This window comes from Aegilops tauschii, chromosome 3 (assembly GCF_002575655.3).
Source record: "Aegilops tauschii subsp. strangulata cultivar AL8/78 chromosome 3, Aet v6.0, whole genome shotgun sequence".
In the NCBI taxonomy this organism is placed as follows: Eukaryota; Viridiplantae; Streptophyta; class Magnoliopsida; order Poales; family Poaceae; genus Aegilops; species Aegilops tauschii.
The window spans coordinates 565,853,413-565,873,074 of record NC_053037.3 but is presented as its reverse complement, the minus strand read 5'-3'; positions in this window follow the sequence as shown (position 1 = coordinate 565,873,074).

Below are 19,662 nucleotides of genomic sequence, written 5' to 3'. Positions count from 1 at the left end.
ATCACCAATTTCATGATGCTCACCGCCGTGCGTGAGTAATTCCATCGTAGGCTTGCTGGACGGTGATGGGTTGGATGAGATTTATCATGTAATCGAGTTATTTTTGTTAGGGTTTGATCCCTAGTATCCACTATGTTCTGAGATTGATGTTGCTATGGCTTTGCTATGCTTAATGCTTGTCACTAGGGCCCGACTGCCATGATTTTAGATCTGGACCTATTATGTTTTCATGAATATATGTGAGTTCTTGATCCTATCTTGCAAGTCTATAGTCACCTACTATGTGTTATGATCCGGCAACCCCAAAGTGACAATAATCGGGACCACTCCCGGTGATGACCATAGTTTGAGGAGTTCATGTATTCACCATGTGTTAATGCTTTGGTCCGGTACTCTATTAAAAGGAGGCCTTAATATCCCTTAGTTTCCATTAGGACCCCGCTGCCACGGGAGGGTAGGACAAAAGATGCCATGCAAGTTCTTTTCCATAAGCACGTATGACTATATTCGGAATACATGCCTACATTACATCGATGAATTGGAGCTAGTTCTGTGTCACCCTATGTTATGACTGTTACATGATGAACCGCATCCGGCATAATTCTCCATCACCGATCCAATGCCTACGAGCTTTTCACATATTGTTCTTCGCTTGTTTACTTTTCCGTTGCTACTATTACAATCACTACAAAACCCAAAAATATTACTTTTGCTACCGTTACCGTTACTTCCATACTACTTTGCTACTAAATACTTTGCTGCAGATACTAAGTTATCCAGGTGTGGTTGAATTGACAACTCAACTACTAATACTTGAGAATATTCTTTGGCTCCCCTTGTGTCGAATCAACAAATTTGGGTTGAATACTCTACCCTCGAAAACGGTTGCGATCCCCTATACTTGTGGGTTATCAAGACTATTTTCTGGCGTCGTTGCCGGGGAGCATAGCTCTATTCTTTGAGTCACTTGGGATTTATATCTGCTGGTCACTATGAAGAACTTGTTAGACGAGAAAACAAAAATTTATCCGTCAACTATGAGGGGAGGTAAGGAACTGTCATCTAGCTCTACACTTGATTCACCTTCTGTTTTGAGTAAGCTTGCGACACCTAAACCTGCTTCTGCTATTAATTCTGATATGTCGCATGTTATTGATGATGCCACTTCTGCTATGCATGATACTTATGATGAAACTACTTCTATGCTTGATAATACTGTGCCACTTGGTGAATTTCTAGATGAACAACTTGCTAGGGTTAGAGAGAATGAAATTATTGAAACTGATAATATTGAAGATAGTGATGATGAAGACTCTCCCCCTAATAAATATGAATTTCCTGTTGTGCCTGAGGGTTATGTTCTGGATGAAGAATCTGCTAGAGCTATCTTAGCTTGCAATGATAGAAGTGATCTTAGGAAGTTATTAGCTAAATGGAAGCAGCAATCTCTTAATGCTAGAATGAAACCTGACCCTGCTTTTTCTACTTCACCTATCTGTGTTACTGATAAGGATTATGAATTCTCTGTTGATCCTGATATAATTACTTTGGTTGAATCTGATCCTTTTTATGGCTATAAATCTGAAACTGTTGTGGCACATCTTACTAAATTAAATGATATAGCCACCCTGTTCACTAATGATGAGAGAACTCGCTACCTTTATATCCTTAAAATATTTCCGTTCTCATTAAAGGGTGATGCTAAGATATGGTTTAATTCTCTTGATCCTGGTTGTGTGCGTAGTCCCCAGGATATGATTTATTACTTCTCTGCTAAATATTTCCCTGCTCATAAAAAACAAGCTGTTGTAAGGGACATATATAATTTTGTGCAAATTGAAGAAGAGAGTCTCCCACAAGCTTGGGGGAGGCTTCTCCAATTACTTAATGCTTTGCCTGATCATCCTCTTAAGAAAAATGAAATACTTGATATCTTTTATAATGGACTAACCGATGCTTCCAGAGATTACCTCGATAGTTGTGCTGGTTCTGTTTTCAGGGAAAGAACACCGGATGAAGCTGAAATTCTATTAAATAATATGTTGACCAATGAAAATAATTGGACACTTCCTGAGCCAGCTCCTGAGCCTATTCCTAAACCAACTCTGAAGAAAAGAGGTGTTCTATTTCTCAGTCCTGAAGATATGCAAGAGGCAAAGAAATCTATGAAAGAAAAAGGTATTAAAGCTGAAGATGTTAAGAATTTACCTCCTATTGAAGAAATACATGGTCTTAATTTACTGCCTGTTGAAGAAACGTATGATCTTAATCCTTCACCTATTGAAGAAACACATGGTCTTGATAACCCGACACAGGTAGTAAAGGTAAATTCTCTCTATAGATTTGATGAAGGTGATATTCCTCACTATAAGTCTGCTAGACAATGCTTAGAAGAGTTTGATAATTTTATTGTCAAACAAGAAAACTTCAATGCTTATTTTGGTAGACAATTGAAATACAATTCTGATACGCTTGAACACTTGGGTGATTATATGTCTAGAGTTAAAGGTGAACTTAAACTCATTAGTAAACATGCTTCTATGGTTGCCACTCAAGTAGAACAAGTACTTAAAGCTCAAAATGATTTGCTCAATGAAATAAATAGTAAGAATAATGACTATGTTGTTAGAGTGGCTACTAGAACTGGTAAAATGACTCAGGAACCTTTGTATCCTGAAGGCCATCCTAAGAGAATTGAGCAAGATTCTCAGAGAAATAATATTGATGCACCTAGTCCTTCTAAAAAGAAGAAAACGAAAAATGATAGGACTTTGCATGCTTCTAGTGAATCTATTGCTGAAACACCTGAGAATCCAAATGATATTTCTATTTCTGATGCTGAAACACAATCTGGTAATGAACATGAACCAAGTGAAAATATTAATAAAGATGTTCATGATGATGCTCAACCTAGTAATGATAATGATGTAGAAATTGAACCTGCTATTGATCTTGATAACCCACAATCAAAGAATCAACGTTATGATAAGAGAGACTTTGTTGCTAAGAAACATGGTAAAGAAAAAGAGAACCTTGGTTTCAGAAACCCATGTCTTTTCCTCCCAAACCATCCAAGAAAAAGGATGATGAGGATTTTGAGCGCTTTGCTGAAATGATTAGACCTATCTTTTTGCATATGCGATTAACTGATATGCTCAAAATGAATCCATATGCTAAGTATATGAAAGAAATTGTCACTAATAAAAGAAAGATACCGGAAGTTGAAATTTCCACCATGCTTGCTAATTACACATTTAAGGGTGGAATACCTAAGAAACTAGGAGATCCGGGAGTACCAACTATACCGTGCTCCATTAAAAGAAACTATGTTAAAAACTGCTTTATGTGACCTTGGAGCCGGTGTGAGCCATGGACATAGCACTATAGGTGGAATAGAATATGATGATGGGGGTTATGTGAGAAGACAAAAAAGGGAGAAAGTCTCACATCGACGCGGCTAATCAACGGGCTATGGAGATGCCCATTAATTCATGTCAATGTGAGGAGTAGGGATTGCCATGCAACGGATGAACTAGAGCTATAAGTATATGAAAGCTCAGACTGAAAACTAAGTGGGTGTGCATCCAACTTGCTTACTCTTGAAGACCTCGGGCGTTTTAGGAAGCCCATCATCGGAATATACAAGCCAAGTTCTATAATGAAAATTCCCACTAGTATATGAAAGTGATAACTCAAGAGACTCTCTATATGAAAAACATGGTGCTACTCTGAAGCACAAGTGTGGTAAAAGGATAGTAACATTGCCCCTTTTCTCTTTTTCTCTCATTTTTTTTATTTTCCTTTTTTATTTTTTTTATTTTTTTGGTGGGCTTCTTTGGCCTCTTTTTTTTATTTGGGCTTCTTTGGCCTCTTTTATTTTGATAACCTCACATGGGACAATGTTCTAATAATGATGATCATCACACTTTTGTTTACTTACAACTCAATATTACAACTCGATATCTGGAACAAAGATATGACTCTATATGAATGCCTCCGGCGGTGTACCGGGATGTGCAATTCTCTAGCGTAGCAATGACATCAAAAAATGGACAAGCCATGAAAACATCATGCTAGCTATCTTACGATTATGCAAAGCAATATGACAATGAATGCTCAAGTCATGTATATGATGATGATGGAAGTTGCATGGCAATATATCTCGGAATGGCTATGGAAATGCCATGATAGGTAAGTATGGTGGCTGTTTTGAGGAAGGTATATGGTGGGTTTATGGTACCGGCGAAAGTTGCGCGGTACTAGAGAAGCTAGCAATGGTGGAAGGGTGAGAGTGCGTATAATCCATGGACTCAACATTAGTCATAAAGAACTCACATACTTATTGCAAAAATCTATTAGTCACCGAAACAAAGTACTACGTACATGCTCCTAGGGGGATAGATTGGTAGGAAAAGACCATCGTTCGTCCCCGAGCGCCACTCATAAGGAAGACAATCAATAAATACATCATGCTCCGACTTCATCACATAACGGTTCACCATACGTGCATGCTACGGGAATCACAAACCTCAAAACAAGTATTTCTACTAATCCACAACTACCCACTAGCATGACTCTAATATCACCATCTTTATATCGCAAAACTGTTGCAAGGAATCAAACATATCAGATTCAGTGATCTACAAGTTTTATGTAGGATTTTATGACTAACCATGTGAATGACCAGTTCCTGTCATCTCTCTAAATAGATATAAGTGAAGCAAGAGAGTTTAATTCTTTCTATAAAAGATATGCCCACGCTCTAACAAGTATAAGTGAAGCAAAAGAGCATTCTACAAATGGCGGTTTTCTATATGAAGAGAAACAGGCAATCCAAACTTCAAATGATATAAGTGAAGCACATGAAGCATTCTATAAAGCCATACTCAAAAGATATAAGTGAAGTGCAGAGAGCATTCTATAAATCAACCAAGGACTATCTCATACCAGCATGGTGCGTGAAAGAAAAATGAAAACTAAATGCAAAAGACGCTCCAAGATTGCACATATCGCATGAACGAAACGAATCCGAAAACATACCGATACTTGTTGAAGAAAGAGGGGATGCCTTCTGGGGCATCCCCAAGCTTAGACGCTTGAGTCTCCTTGAATATTTACTTGGGGTGCCTTTGGCATCCCCAAGCTTGAGCTCTTGCCTCTCCTTCTTCTCCTCACATCGAGACCTTCTCGATCATCAAACACTTCATCCACACAAAACTTCAACAGAAATCTCGGTAAGATCCGTTAGTATAATAAAGCAAATCACTACTCTAAGTACTGTTGCAAACCAATTCATATTTTGTTTTTGCATTGTGTCTACTGTAATATAGCTTTTTCATGGCTTAATCCACTGATATAAATTGATAGATTCATCAAAACAAGCAAACTATGCTTCAAAAACAGAATCTGTCTAAAACAGAACAGTCTGTAACAATCTGAACATTCACCATACTTATGGTACTTCCAAATTTCTACCAAAATTAGGAAAAATAGAAAATTTGTATAGAAAGACAGTTCAAAAAGAATCAGAACCATTTGACGTTCCTGTAAAAAATGAAAAATCGAGCACTACAGCCAAAGTTTCTGTCCTGCACCGTACAAACCAACAAGCATTGTAAATATCCTAAAGGCAAACCTTGGCACATTATTTTTATAATACAATGGAATTATACAAGGGGATAATTATTTTTGTTGAAAAGTTTCTGTAATCAAGATTCACAAAGTTTCCGTGAGCATTAACAAAGTTCAAGGCTAGCTCCCACTTCAACAATGCTCGTCTTTCTCACTTTCGCTTTTCTTTTTGAAAAAATTTTGGGTTCCCCTCTTTATTTTTTATTTTTTTAAACTATATAAAAGCACACAACAGAAATAAATGACTCTCTAAAACTTCCGGGTTGTCTCCCTCGCAGCGCTTTCTTTAAAGCCATTAAGCTAGGCATATAGTGCTCAAGTAGTGAATCCACCCGGATCCCAAGGTATATCAAAGCCAATTTTAATTAGCAATGATTTGGAATTTAGTAGTGAGCACAAAGCAACATATGTCATGTAATGACGAAGTCTAACTCTCTTCCTATGCATCAGCATGTCATAAAAGAACAATTCATGCACACATAGTAAAGGCCAATGCATAGTATAAACAGTTTCTTGCAATTTTATCGTGTTGGAAACATAGAGAGGTGGAGATATAGTTCCTCAATCATAATAATTGCAAGTAGGAGCAGCAAACACATGAATATTATATCTATCAAAATCATCATGTGCAACGGTAAAAGGCAACCCATCAATATAATCCTTAATAAGTGCAAACTTCTCCGATATAGTGTAGTCGGGAGAATTCAAAAAGATAATAGGACTATCATGCGTGGGTGCAATAGCGACAATTTCATGTTTAACATATGGAACTATAGCAAGTTCATCTCCATAAGCATAATTCATATTGGCATCTTGGCCACAAGCATAGCAAGCATCATCAAAAAGGGATATTTCAAAAGAATCAAAGGGATCATAATAGTCATCATAGCAATCATCCTTTGGTAAGCACGAAGGGGAATTAAACAATGTATGAGTTGAAGAGTTACTCTCGTTAGAAGGTGGGCACGGGTGATCAATCCGCTCTTCCTCCTTTTGTTCTTCGCTCTCCTCCTCATCTTTTTCATCCAATGAGCTCACAGTTTCATCAACTTCTTCTTCCATAGCTTCCTGCAAAATGTTAGTCTCTTCTTGGACAGCGGAGTAGTCCTCAATATATGGTTCAACATAGGCATTAGAAGCATAATTATCATAGCAATATTGAAGTATGGCAAAATTTAGATTTGTAAAGAGTAGCATCATACTTTTCAATCGAACAAGAAATGTCATAAGCACCCTTAAAAGCAACAAATTCTTCAATTTGTTGAACATCATAGTAATTATAAACACCCTTAGCATAAGATGATACAATTCCATTATCACTAAACTCACATTGGTAGGGAAGGTGTTTCTTAGGGTTTTCAGAACAACAAGTAAAATCATATATTTCACATAAATTCCAAGCATAGCATTGCAAACGATGAATTTGACCCAGTAAAAAATTTCCCTTTTTCAGATATACGGTGCCGTACATAACAAGCATGCTCATCTAAAGATTTGCCCTCAACCAAGCTAGTTGGGGTTTCAGCACGAGCACATAGGGATCGAAGATGATCCAAGTAATAAGCTTCAGCAGTGTGATAGATTTTGAGTGGTTCTTCAACCATTGGTTTAGTAGGTACAACTAATTTTTTTGGTATTTTGCGTTTCCTACCCATAACTAAAGATAGAAAACAACTAAGAACAGCAAATAAAAATTACTTAGTGATAAAGCAAACAAGCACACACGAGAATATTCACCCCACGCTATTGCTCCCCGGCAACGGCGCCATAAAAAGGTCTTGATAACCCACAAGTATAGGGGATCAATTGTAGCCTCTATCGATAAGTAAGAGTGTCGAACCCAACGAGGAGCTAAAGGTAGAACAAATATTTCCTCAAGTTCTATCGACCACAGATACAACTCTACGCACGCTTAACGTTCGCTTTACCTAGAACAAGTATGAACCTAGAAGTACTTTGTAGGTGTTGTTGGATAGGTTTGCAAGAATATAAAGAGCACGTAAATAAAAGCTAGTGGCTGATTAGATAAAGACACAACTAAATTAGTTTTAGTAAAGAGTTTTTGTCACGAGAAAGTTGTTTGTCCCTAGGCAATCGATAACTAGACCGGTAATCATTATTGCAATTTTATTTGAGGGAGAGACATAAGCTAACATACTTTCTCTACTTGGATCATACGCACTTATGATTGGAACTCTAGCAAGCATCCGCAACTACTAAAGATCATTAAGGTAAAACCCAACCATAGCATTAAAGTATCAAGTCCTCTTTATCCCATACGCAAACAACCTACTTACTCGGGTCTGTGCTTCTGTTCACTCACGCCACCCACCATAAGCAAATCATGCGAATATTGCAAACCCTACAGCGGGGATCCCTCACACTTGCGCGACACGGAGAGCACCATAGGACGGCACCAATAATAAAACATGCAACTCAAACCAATCTTGATCATCAAATAACCCATAGGACAAAACGGATCTACTCAAACATCATAGGATAGCCATACATCATTGGGAAATAATATATAGTGTTGAGCACCATGTTTAAGTAGAGATTACAGCGGGTAAGAGAGAGGTTACACCGCTGCATAGAGGGGGGAAGAGTTGGTGATGATGGCGGTGAAGTTGTTGGTGAAGATTGCGGTGATGATGTTGGCCCCCGGTGGCACTCCGGCGCCACCGGAAGCGAGGGGGAGAGAGCCCCCCTCCTTCTTCTTCCTTGACCTTCTCCCTAGATGGGAGAAGGGTTTCCCCTCTGGTCCATGGTCTCCATAGCGTGGGAGGGGCGAGAGCCCCTCCGAGATTGGATCTGTCTCTCTGTCTCTCTCTCTGTTTCTGCGTTCTGGGATTCTGCCCTGCCACCGTTTCTTTTATATCTGGAGATCCGTAACTCCGATTGGATTGAAACCTTCACCAAGATCTTTTTCCAAAAATTAGCTTTCTTGCGGCCAAAGTAGAGCATCAACCGCCTTACGGGTGGCCCACGAGGGTCAGGGGCGCGCCTGCCTGGAGTGGGCGTGGGCCCCACCCTCGTGGCCACCTCGGGCACCGTCTCGCGTTGATTTTACTTCCCAAAAATCACAAATATTCCAAAATAATTCTCCGTCTGTTTTTATCCCGTTTGGACTCCGTTTGATATGGGGTTTCTGCGAAACATAAAACATGCAACAAACAGGAACTGGCACTGGGCACTGGATCAATATGTTAGTCCCAAAAATAGTATAAAAAGTTGCCAAAAGTATATGAAAGTTGAATAATATTGGCATGGAACAATCAAAAATTATAGATACGACGGAGACGTATCAGCATCCCCAAGCTTAATTCCTGCTCGTCCTCGAGTAGGTAGATGATAAAAAAGATAATTTTTGATGTGGAATGCTACCTAGCATAATCTTGATCATGTATGTAATCATGGCATGAATATTAAGATATGAGTGATTCAAAGCAATAGTCTATCATTTGACATAAAAACAATAATACTTCAAGCCTACTAATAAAGCAATCATGTATTTTCAAAATAACAAGGTCAAAGAAAGTTGTCCCTACAAAATCATATAGTCTGGCTATGCTCCATCTTCACCACACAAAATATTCAAATCATGCACAACCCCGATGACAAGCCAAGCAATTGTTTCATACTTTTGACGTTCTCAAACTTTTTCAATTTTCACGCAATACATGAGCGTGAGCCATGGACATAGCACTATAGGTGGAATAGAATATGATGATGGGGGTTATGTGAGAAGACAAAAAAGGGAGAAAGTCTCACATCGACGCGGCTAATCAACGGGCTATGGAGATGCCCATTAATTGATGTCAATGTGAGTAGTAGGGATTGCCATGCAACAGATGCACTAGAGCTATAAGTATATGAAAGCTCAGACTGAAAACTAAGTGGGTGTGCATCCAACTTACTTGCTCTTGAAGACCTCGGGCGTTTTAGGAAGCCCATCATCGGAATATACAAGCCAAGTTCTATAATGAAAATTCCCACTAGTATATGAAAGTGATAACTCAAGAGACTCTCTATATGAAGAACATGGTGCTACTCTGAAGCACAAGTGTGGTAAAAGGATAGTAACATTGCCCCTTATCTCTTTTTCTCTCATTTTTTCTATTTTCTTTTTTTTAGTTTTTTTATTTTTTTTGGTGGGCTTCTTTGGCCTCTTTTTTTTATTTGGGCTTCTTTGGCCTCTTTTATTTTGATAACCTCACATGGGACAATGTTCTAATAATGATGATCATCACACTTTTATTTACTTACAACTCAATATTACAACTCGATATCTGGAACAAAGATATGACTCTATATGAATGCCTCCGGCGGTGTACCGGGATGTGCAATGATCTAGCATAGCAATGACATCAGAAAATGGACAAGCCATGAAAACATCATGCTAGCTATCTTACGATCATGCAAAGCAATATGACAATGAATGCTCAAGTCATGTATATGATGATGATGGAAGTTGCATGGCAATATATCTCGGAATGGCTATGGAAATGCCATGATAGGTAAGTATGGTGACTGTGTTCAGGAAGTTATATGGTGGGTTTATGGTACCGGCGAAAGTTGCGCGGTACTAGAGAAGCTAGCAATGGTGGAAGGTGAGAGTGCGTATAATCCATGGACTCAACATTAGTCATAAAGAACTCACATACTTATTGCAAAAATCTATTAGTCACCGAAACAAAGTACTACGTGCATGCTCCTAGGGGGATAGATTGGTAGGAAAAGACCATCGCTCGTCCCCGACCACCACTCATAAGGAAGACAATCAATAAATACATCATGCTCCGACTTCATCACATAACGGTTCACCATACATGCATGCTACGGGAATCACAAACCTCAAAACAAGTATTTCTACTAATCCACAACTACCCACTAGCATGACTCTAATATCACCATCTTTATATCGCAAAACTGTTGCAAGGAATCAAACATATCATATTCAGTGAACTACAAGTTTTATGTATGATTTTATGACTAACCATGTGAATGACCAGTTCCTCTCATCTCTCTAAATAGATATAAGTGAAGCAAGAGAGTTTAATTCTTTCTACAAAAGATATGCCCACGCTCTAACAAGTATAATTGAAGAAAAAGAGCATTCTACAAATGGCGGTTTTCTATATGAAGAGAAACAGGCAATCCAAACTTCAAATGATATAAGTGAAGCACATGAAGCATTCTATAAAGCCATACTCAAAAGATATAAGTGAAGTGCAGAGAGCATTCTATAAATCAACCAAGGACTATCTCATACCAGCATGGTGCGTGAAAGAAAAATGAAAACTAAATGCAAAAGACGCTCCAAGATTGCACATATCGCATGAACGAAACGAATCCGAAAACATACCGATACTTGTTGAAGAAAGAGGGGATGCCTTCTGGGGCATCCCCAAGCTTAGACGCTTGAGTCTCCTTGAATATTTACTTGGGGTGCCTTTGGCATCCCCAAGCTTGAGCTCTTGCCTCTCCTTCTTCTCCTCACATCGAGACCTTCTCGATCATCAAACACTTCATCCACACAAAACTTCAACAGAAAACTCGGTAAGATCCGTTAGTATAATAAAGCAAATCACTACTCTAAGTACTGTTGCAAACCAATTCATATTTTGTTTTTGCATTGTGTCTACTGTAATATAGCTTTTTCATGGCTTAATCCACTGATATAAATTGATAGATTCAACAAAACAAGCAAACTATGCATCAAAAACAGAATCTGTCTAAAACAGAACAGTCTGTAACAATCTGAACATTCACCATACTTATGGTACTTCAAAATTTCTGGAAAAATTAGGAAAAATATAAAATTTGTATAGAAAGACAGTTCAAAAAGAATCAGAACCATTTGACGTTCCTGTAAAAAATGAAAAATCGAGCACTACAGCCAAAGTTTCTGTCCTGCACCGTACAAACCAACAAGCATTGTAAACATCCTAAAGGCAAACCTTGGCACATTATTTTTATAATACAATGGAATTGTACAAGGGGGTAATTATTTTTTGTTGAAAAGTTTCTGTAATCAAGATTCACAAAGTTTCCGTGAGCATGAACAAAGTTCAAGGCTAGCTCCCACTTCAACAATGCTCGTCTTTCTCACTTTCGCTTTTCTTTTTGAAAAAATTTTGGGTTCCCCTCTTTATTTTTTATTTTTTTAAACTATATAAAAGCACACAACATAAATAAATGACTCTCTAAAACTTCCGGGTTTTCTCCCTCGCAGCGCTTTCTTTAAAGCCATTAAGCTAGGCATATAGTGCTCAAGTAGTGAATCCACCCGGATCCCAAGGTATATCAAAGCCAATTTTAATTAGCAATGATTTGGCATTTAGTAGTGAGCACAAAGCAACATATATCATGTAATGACGAAGTCTAACTCTCTTCCTATGCATCGGCATGTCATAAAAGAACAATTCATGCACACATAGTAAAGGCCAATGCATAGTATAAACAGTTTCTTGCAATTTTATCGTGTTGGAAACATAGATAACTAGCTGACAATATGCTATGCTTACTCTCCGAGCACTAAAGCTATCGAGAAGTGATGCAACAAAGGTTGTTGAAGGTAAAAACCATCAAACAGAGAAATCTTAATCGTCAGAAGAGGTGGAGATATAGTTCCTCTCTCATAATAATTGCAAGTAGGAGTAGCAAGCACATGCATATTATATCTATCAAAATCATCATGTGCAACAGTAAAAGGCAACCCATCAATATAATCCGTAATAAGTGGAAACTTCTCCGATATAGTGTAGTCGGGAGAATTCAAAAAGATAATAGGACTATCATGCGTGGGTGCAATAGTGACAATTTCATGTTTAACATAAGGAACTATAGCAAGTTCATCTCCATAAGCATAATTCATATTGGCATCTTGGCCACAAGCATAGCAAGCATCATCAAAAAGGGATATTACAAAATAATCAAAGGGATCATAATAGTCATCATAGCAATCATCCTTTGGTAAGCACGAAGGGGAATTAAACAATGTATGAGTTGAAGAGTTACTCTCATTAGAAGGTGGGCACGGGTGATCAATCCGCTCTTCCTTCTTTTGTTCTTCGCTCTCCTCCTCATCTTTTTCATCCAATGAGCTCACAGTTGCATCAACTTCTTCTTCCATAGCTTCCTGCAAAATGTTAGCCTCTTCTTGGACAGCGGAGTAGTCCTCAATATATGGTTCAACATAGGCATTAGAAGCATAATTATCATAGCAATATTTATGTATGGTAAAATTTTCAGATTTGTAAAGAGTGGCATCATACTTTTCAATCAAAGAAGCAATTTCATAAGCACCCTTAAAAGCAACAAATTCTTCAATTTGTTGAACATCATTGTAATTATAAACACCCTGAGCATAAGATGATACAATTCCATTATCACTAAACTCACGTTGGTAGGGAAGGTGTTTCTTAGGGTTTTCAGAACAACAAGTAAAATCATTTATTTCACATAAATTCCAAGCATAGCATTGCAAACGATGAATTTGACCCAGTAAAATTTTCCCTTTTTCAGATATGCGGTGTCGCACATAACAAGCATGCTCATCTAAAGAATTGCCCTCAACCAAGATAGTTGGGGTTTCAGCACGAGCACATAGGGATCGAAGATGATCCAAGTAATAAGCTTCAGCAGTGTGATAGATTTTGAGTGGTTCTTCAACCATTGGTTCAGTAGGTACAACTATATTTTTTGGTATTTTGCGTTTCCTACCCATAACTAAAGATAGAAAACAACTAAGAACAGCAAATAAAAATTACTTAGTGATAAAGAAAACAAGCACACACGAGAATATTCACCCCACGCTATTGCTCCCCGGCAACGGCGCCAGAAAAAGGTCTTGATAACCCACAAGTATAGGGGATCAATTGTAGCCTCTATCGATAAGTAAGAGTGTCGAACCCAATGAGGAGCTAAAGGTAGAACAAATATTCCCTCAAGTTCTATCGACCACCGATACAACTCTACGCACGCTTAACGTTCGCTTTACCTAGAACAAGTATGAAACTAGAAGTACTTTGTAGGTGTTGTTGGATAGGTTTGCAAGAATATAAAGAGCACATAAATAAAAGCTAGTGGCTGATTAGATAAAGACACAACTAAATTAGTTTTAGTAAAGAGCTTTTTGTCACGAGAAAGTTATTTGTCCCGAGGCAATCGATAACTAGACCGGTAATCATTATTGCAATTTTATTTGAGGGAGAGGCATAAGCTAACATACTTTCTCTACTTGGATCATTTGCACTTATGATTGGAACTCTAGCAAGCATCCGCAACTACTAAAGATCATTAAGGTAAAACCCAACCATAGCATTAAAGTATCAAGTCCTCTTTATCCCATACGCAAACAACCTACTTACTCGGGTCTGTGCTTCTGTTCACTCACGCCACCCACCATAAGCAAATCATGAGCATATTGCAAACCCTACAGCGGCGATCCCTCACGCTTGCGCGACACGGAGAGCACCATAGGACAGCACCAATAATAAAACATGCAACTCAAACCAATCTTGATCATCAAATAACCCATAGGACAAAACGGATCTACTCAAACATCATAGGATAGCCATACATCATTGGGAAATAATATATAGCGTTGAGAACCATGTTTAAGTAGAGATTACAGCGGGTAAGAGAGAGGTTACACCGCTGCATAGAGGGGGGAAGAGTTGGTGATGATGGCGGTGAAGTTGTTGGTGAAGATTGCGGTGATGATGATGGCCCCCGGTGGCACTCTGGCGCCACCGGAAGCGAGGGGGAGAGAGCCCCCCTCCTTCTTCTTCTTCCTTGACCTTCTCCCTAGATGGGAGAAGGGTTTCCCCTCTGGTCCATGGTCTCCATGGCGTGGGAGGGGCGAGAGCCCCTCCGAGATTGGATCTGTCTCTCTATCTCTCTCTCTGTTTCTGCATTCTGGGATTCTGCCCTGGCACCGTTTCTTTTATATCTGGAGATCCGTAACTCCGATTGGATTGAAACCTTCGCCCAGATCTTTTTCCAAAAATTATCTTTCTTGCAGCCAAAGTAGAGCATCAACCGCCTTACGGGTGGCCCACGAGGGTCAGGGGCACGCCTGCCTGGAGTGGGCGTGGGCCCCACCCTCGTGGCCACCTCGGGCACCGTCTCGCGTTGATTTTACTTCCCAAAAATCACAAATATTCCAAAATAATTCCCCATTCGTTTTTATGCCGTTTGGACTCCGTTTGATATGGGGTTTCTGCAAAACATAAAACATGCAACAAAAAGGAACTGGCACTGGGCACTGGATCAATATGTTAGTCCCAAAAATAGTATAAAAAGTTGCCAAAAGTATATGAAAGTTGAATAATATTGGCATGGAACAATCAAAAATTATAGATACGACGAAGACGTATCACATATCCCCGTTGAGGTAACATAGTGTTATTCGAAATTTCTCCGGTTCCATGTTAGTCAGAATGAGTTTGTTAACAAGACTTGATCAACCTTGTTAGTGGATTCCTTTTGATGAGCATGAGATGGATGAAGTTAGAAAGCACAACCTTCTGTACCCTCCTTTTACTTTCTGTTATTTAGTTGAAATAAAGCAAAAACAGTATTTTCCTGTCTGTTTTCTGAATTATCCGTGCAATATAAAAATACCCCGAAAATAGAAGTTCTCCAAATGCCCCGAAATTGAAATATGATTTTTTTGGAATATTTGAGAATATCTGGCACTGAGAACACAGCAGGGGGAGCAAACACCTGGCCACGAGGGTCCAGGGAGCGCCTACCCCTACAGGGCGCGCCCCCTGCCTCGTGGGCCCATGGTGGCTCCCCTCCACTTATTCTTGCACCCACACACTTCTTCTTCCTCCCAAAAAATCACCATCCAGCTCAAGCACGAGTTCTAGCTCATTTTGCTGCGATTTTCGATCTCCTTGCTCAAAGCACCTCTCACAAAACTGCTTTGGAGATTGTTCCTTGGTATGTGACTCCTCCATTGGTCCAATTAGTTTTTGTTCTAGTGCTTTATTCATTGTAAATTTGTGCTGCCTAGGTGGCCATGTTCTTGAGCTTGCATGTCAAATTTATATGGTTCCAAGTAGTTCTAATGCTTGATATAGTCTCTAGGCACTTATAGGAGTAGTTGCTATCAATTTTGTTGAGCTTAGTTCACTTTTATTTGAAGTTACTAAAAATTTCAGAAATTTTTTAGAGGAAGAAATATGTTTAGGAAAATGTACCAAGGTGGCCCTTGAAGGAAGCAAGGACCCAGGCTCGCAATGCGCGATGCCGATGATGAGCCACCAAGGAACGCTCCAGTGCGGCCTTGTGAATGGCCTTCAGAAGACTTTATGGATCGAGCGGGAATCAAGGAAGAATTTAACGCGTATTTGCGTAACGCTGATCTTGTGAGCTTCGAGGAGGAAAAGTGCCGCCAGTACCACTATCTCACTAGTTCCTTTGTGAGGAGGTTTGAATTTTCATCTTCATGCAATTCTCAAACTGTCCTGTTTGATCTTTATGAAAAATCTTATACTATGGACTTAGAGGATTTTACCACTGCTTGCAAACTTCCACAATGGGGTAGTGCTAGTGAACCTCGCAAATCTGAATTTAGAGATTTTCTTGCTAGTATAACTGTGGGGGAATCTAGAGATATAGCCCACGCTACCATAGGGAGCATTCATTTTCCTGCTATACATTATTTTGCTCTCTTCATAGGTAGGTGCATAAATGGTAAAGATGAAGCATGTCATATGTGTGTCCCTGACCTCAGTGTTCTCAGGAGTGCTGTGTTAGGAGACAAATCTTATAATTTGGGAGCTATTGTTGCGCGTAGGTTGCATCACAATAGATTTAATGGAGATTTCTTTGGTGGAATTTATGCAACCCGCATAGCTGATTTTCTTGGTGTAACCATACGTGATGATGATATTGAACTGCCTCCTACTTATCTAGACTTTAATGCTATGGTTCATCATCAGGTTGTCGAGAGGAATGAACCACCTCTCCAGTACAGACTAATCTTTGACAGGCGTCACACTGTCAATATTGTTCTTCCTGCCCCTACTCTCTTTGACTTTCAGGAAAAGGGGAGACATTACATAACCAGAGAGGAGGCAGAGGAGTATAGGAGGAGGGCTGAGATAGCTCGCCTGCAAGCTGCAGCACACGATGCAATGACCGCTGCATCTCAGTACGACCCCGGTTATAACTTTGGATATCCGTTAGGCCATCCGTGGCAATAAACCAACTTAGGCCAAAAGCCTAAGCTTGGGGAGTACGTATTTCTCACCGACATTACATTCATGTCCACACACTCATTGCTAGATGTCGGTGCTCATACTCTTTCTTTGTAATATCCATGCTAGTTTATTTTCCTTTTTCTTGCTTTCTTCTTGTGTGTTTAATAAACCTTAAGAAAAACCAAAAAAATTAGTGTAGCTTTTAGTTAGTTTACTTTTCTTGTTGTAGTAGTAATAATTAAATACAAAACCCAAAAATATTTCCCATTCTTCTTTTGCTTGTTGGGAGCTTTCCCGTGTAAATAGTTTTATTTCTTTTCTTTTCTTTGGGGGTCGTTAGGAGAAGACCATGATTAAATTGTTGAAGTGGCTCTTATATGCATTATTGTTGATTTAACCAAGAGCCCATATTGCCTTGTCTTCTCCTGTTTATTGAATGCTCGCAGATTCCAGCTTAGTCCAATGCATGTGCACTCTTATTATTATTCACATTGTTCGGTCATGCAAGTGAAAGGCCATTATGACAATATATGATGGACTGATTGAGATGAGAGAAGCAGGTATGAACTCGACCTCTCTTGTTTTCGTAAATACGATTAGTTCATCGTTCCTGATTCAGCCTATTATGAATAAACATGTTTGCAATGACAATTAGAGATTATAGTTGCTCGTGCCATGCTTGATTAGCTATGAGTTATAATGGTTTACCTTGCGTGCCAACATGCTATTAAAATGGTTGTGATGTGGTATAGTGGGGTGGTATCCTCCTTTGAATGATTTAAGTGACTCGACTAGGCACATGTTCACACATTTAGTTGAAACAAATCAACATAGCCTTCACGATATTTATGTTCATGGTGGATTATATCCTACTCATGCTTGTACTCAATGTTTATTAATTTTAATGCATGTTCATGACTGTTGTCGCTCTCTAGTTGGTCGCTTCCCAGTCTTTTGCTAGCCTTCACTTGTACTAAGCGGGAATACTGCTTGTGCATCCAATTCCTTAAACCCCAAAGTTATGCCATATGAGTCCACTATACCTTCCTATATGCGGTATCTACCTGCCGTTCCAAGTAAATTTGTATGTGCCAAACTCTAAACCTTCAAATGAAATTCTGTTTTGTATGCTTGAATAGCTCATGTATCAACTAGGGTTGTCCTTATCTTCCATGTTAGGCGGGTTATCTCAAGAGGAGTGGACTCCGCTCCTCACTCACGAGAAAATGGCTGGTCACCGGGATGCCCAGTCCCATGCTTTATGCAAATCAAATCAAAATAATTGCAAACAAAACTCCCCCTGGGACTGTTGTTAGTTGGAGGCCACTCGTTGTTTCGAGCAAGCCATGGATTGATGCTTGTTGGTGGAGGGGGAGTATAAACTTTACCATTCTGTTTGGGAACCGCCTATAATGTGTGTAGCATGGAAGATATCGCCATCTCTCGGTTGTTATGTTGACAATGAAAGTATGCCGCTCAAAATATTATTTATCTCTGCTTTAAAATCGAGCTCTGGCACCTCTACAAATCCCTGCTTCCCTCTGCAAAGGGCCTATCTATTTATTTTTATGTTGAGTCATCACCCTCTTATCATAAGCACCAGCTGGAGAGCACCGCTGTCATTTGCATTCATTACTATTAATTTATATTGGGTATGACTATGACTGGATCTCTTTTACCATGAATTACAATGTCTAGTCAGTCCTTGATCTTTAAAGGTGCTCTGCATTTATGTTTTGCGGTCTCGGAAAGGGCTAGCGAGATACCATCTTGTTATATCATATCATGATTGTTTTGAGGAAGTGTTGTCATCCGAGATTTATTATTATTGCTCGCTAGTTGATTATGCCATTGATATGAGTAAACATGAGACCTAAGAGTTATTGTGAATGTGGTTAGTCATAATCTTTGCTGAAAACTTGAATGCTGGCTTTACATATTTACAACAACAAGAGCAAACAGAGTTTGTAAAAGTTTTTCTTTATCACTTTCAGTTTATCAACTGAATTGCTTGAGGACAAGCAAAGGTTTAAGCTTGGGGGAGTTGATACGTCTACGTCGTATCTACTTTTCCAAACACTTTTGCCCTTGTTTTGGACTCTAACTTGCATGATTTGGATGGAACTAACCCGGACGGACGCTGTTTTTAGCATAATTGTCATGGTGTTATTTATGTGTAGAAACAAAAGTTCTCGGAATGACCTGAAACTCCACGGAACTTATTTTTGGAAAATAATAAAAATACTGGAAGAAGAATCCATGTCAGGGGGGCCTCCACCTGTCCACGAGGGTGGGGGCGCGCCTCCCCCCCCCCCCGGGTGCGCCCCCCTGCCTCGTGGGCCCCCTGACGCTCCACCGACCTCAACTCCAACTCCACATATTCGTGTTCGGGGAGAAAAAAAACAGGGAGAAGGATTCATTGCGTTTTACGATACGGAGCCGCCGCCAAGCCCTAAAACCTCTCGGGAGGGCTGATCTGGAATCCGTTCGGGGCTCGGGAGAGGGGAATCCGTCGCCGTCGTCATCATCAACCATCCTCCATCACCAATTTCATGATGCTCACCGCCGTGCGTGAGTAATTCCATTGTAGGCTTGCTGGACGGAGATGGGTTGGATGAGATTTATCATGTAATCGAGTTAGTTTTGTTAGGGTTTGATCCCTAGTATCCACTATGTTCTGAGATTGATGCTATTACTTTGCTATGCTTAATGCTTGTCACTAGGGCCCGAGTGCTATGATTTCAGATCTGAACCTATTATGTTTTCATGAATATATGTGAGTTCTTGATCCTATCTTGCAAGTCTATAGTCA